The following is a 3,205-nucleotide window of genomic DNA, read 5'->3' as shown; positions in this document are numbered from 1 at the left end:
TGTCCTTCATACCTGATTCTAGCATTTAGAGTAGAAATGAAAGAAATTATTTCAGGTGGCATTGTTAGCATCACTGAGCACTTGATTAAATCAGTTGACTCCAAATTTTTCATTTTGATTTTCCTTTTTTTCTCCCTTTTAGAGATGAGTTTTGACTGTGTTGCTTTTATATACATTTAAAAGAGGAGTTGCACATATTCTTTGACTCTGCTTACCATGCTCCCCCAACTACCGCTGCCAAAATGACAATAGCCAGAAACAAGTGACCTCTCAACACAGTTGAATATATCAGAGAATCAAATGCAGTGATGAACATTTCTAAACATAGTATCCTGTGTTTACCTGTTAATATAGAATTGCTTTTGTGGTTGGAAATTGGAGAATATCTCTATTTGAGGTGACATTTCTCAGATACATTTCTTGCACATAGAAATAAAGCATATCATAATACCAGGTATACTTTTCACAGTACTTCATAATGTAGAAAGGCATGATGATAGTTGAAGATAAAGGGGAAATTTATAAATAAATTTCTTCTAAGCAGTTATAAAAGGCTCATTTGTGTTTGTAATATTCTTTTTATAAATTTGCTTTCTTTTAGAAGCTGGGGATAATAATGCACTAACTCATAGATACTAGAGTGAGGGAAAATTGCAAGTAAAGTTGACATTATCCTGCATGATATACCCAATAAATGTAAACTGTTATCTCTAAAACAAATATAAAAATTTGACTAAGAGTATCACTCTGATAGGTCAAAAGTGAAGTCCAAGCAACATGGATGGAACTCAAGATTATCATACTAAGTGAAGTAAGTCAGACAAAGACAAATATCATATGATATTGCTTATATGCGGAATTTTAAAAAAATGATATAAATGAACTTACTTAAAAAACAAAAAACAGGCTCAGAGAGAAAGATCTTATAGTTGATGGGGGAGAGATAGATTGGGAAGTAGGCATTGCTTATTTAAAACAGATAACCAACAGGGACCTACTGTATAGCATAGGGAACTCTGCTCAATCATTTATAATAACCTAAATGGGAAAAGAATTTGAAAACAAATAGGTAATGTGTATGTGTATAACTGAATCACTTTTTTGTAGAAACTAACACAACATTGTTAATCAATATACCCCAATGTAAAATTTAAAAAAATTTAAATGAAGTTCAAAAAATTCTGGCACTCTTTTAAAAAGGACACCATCCTGAATTCGTACAATGGCTAACAGTCATTTCTATGTTCAGTCACTGTAACATATATACATTAGGTTAATGGACACTTTAGACAGTATAATGTAATGATGAAGTAAATGGCCTTTTGAGTCAATAGAACTGAGTTAAAATTCTCGATCACTTTGGATAGATTACTCAATTTGCTAAGATTTAGTTTTCTTCTCTGAAAAATGAACATTTACCTTACAGGACTATTGAAAAATATGAGATAAAGCATTTATCACTGTACCAAGCCTATAGTAAATATCCGAAAATGGCACTTGTTCTCATTACTATTGATATAGTATATTCACCTTTATATATATATCTGTGATGTTGTAGAACTCAGATTTTGCCCCATTAACTTTCCTTAATAAAAATAAGAGTACTTTGGATTGTGAAAGGCATACATTTTTTAAATAATATGAACTCAAGTTCATTATACATTTGTTTTATTTATAGTAGAGAGATTCTTAAACACCTACTAATGTATCTCAGTATAATTCATATTTTTCAAATATGAAGTTTATCATTTCAGTAGGCAAATAATTTTTTAATCGTAGCATTATAAGACACTGTCATGGAAACAAGTGTGTGCATGCTCAGTCGCTTCAGCCATGTCCAACTCTTTCTGACCCTGTGGCATGCAGCCCACCAGGCTCCTCTGCCCACGGGATTCTCCAGGCAAGAACACTGGAGTGGGTTGCCATGCCCTCCTCCAGGAGATCTTCCAAACCGGGGGATCGGACCTGTGTCTGCTAGTGTCTCCTGTATTGCAGGCAGATTCTTTATCACTGGATCACCTGGGAAGCCCAGTGGAAACAGTATTACCTACTTCTTTTTCTTTTTAACCACTTTTTAATTTTTTATTAGATTCTTTTTTTTCCTAAAAATAATTACCTCTTCATTCATTGAGACCAGATGTCTATAAACAATAATAACCTTAAATTTTGGATCTCCAACTGAAGACATTTTTTTGGTTAGATTTGTCATTCCAAAAACCTGTCACCGACATATAACAACTTCTCCATGTTCTATAGATTAGAGAGAATAGCTTAGAAGATTCTCCATCACAATTGCACTTAACCAAAGCATTTGAAAAGGGTATTTAATTATACCTACTACCTTCTTTTATCTCCGCATTATTGTTTATTATCTCAATAAGCAGTATCATTTGCATTGTTAACCTAGTTATTCAGCTTATTTTTATGAGTTTGGTTTTAGGGGAAATAAAAATAATGTACAAATTTCATGATAAATAAAAATGGAACATCATTTACTTAAGTCCACTTAGTTCATTTCTGTTCTTTCTGATGTTTCTCTTCTCTGCCTCTCTCACCTTCTTCAAAATCCAAAACCTTAAAGATTGTCAGGAAGAAAGAAATTAATAAGTAAGTGTAGTGGCAAGGTTTGTGATGAATCCACATCCTCAAATTGGTATCCATGACATACATATTGGGTCAGCTGGAATTTTAGACAGGGTAGAGTTAACCCATCCCATATATTTAAGTATTCCTACTTAATTGTGTGAATTTTATCCCTTGTCTGATTACTCAACCCTATTTAGAAAGAGAATTGTGTTTTCTAAAAATAAAAGAAATGTTAATGTATGGATCCTCCAACTTCACCAACCACATAGAGAACAGGTCATTGAAACTGTTCAACTTTGGTCAAAAAGACACTGGCACTAGGTGGTAATGTAAATGTCACCGTCAGGAAGAGGTAAGATAATCTTTCAATTCAATGGGTGGGAAAGGCAGTTTTGTTATTTTGGCCATTGACCTGTCATTCAATTAAATTGAAACTTAATTGCTACAGTAAGGTATTAGTTTATTAATATAATTCAGGTTCTATATTTTTAAAGGGCAGTTTAAGATTCACAGAAAAATTGAGAGGAAAGCAGCATTTTCCTGTATCCAGGCTCAATTTTAAGTCAACCATTTAACTTGCATACTCCAGAGTCCTTGTATATATAGTAAAAATAGGTTA

The sequence above is a fragment of the Cervus elaphus genome, chromosome 33, assembly GCF_910594005.1.
Source record: "Cervus elaphus chromosome 33, mCerEla1.1, whole genome shotgun sequence".
In the NCBI taxonomy this organism is placed as follows: Eukaryota; Metazoa; Chordata; class Mammalia; order Artiodactyla; family Cervidae; genus Cervus; species Cervus elaphus.
This window is presented reverse-complemented; position numbering follows the sequence as displayed.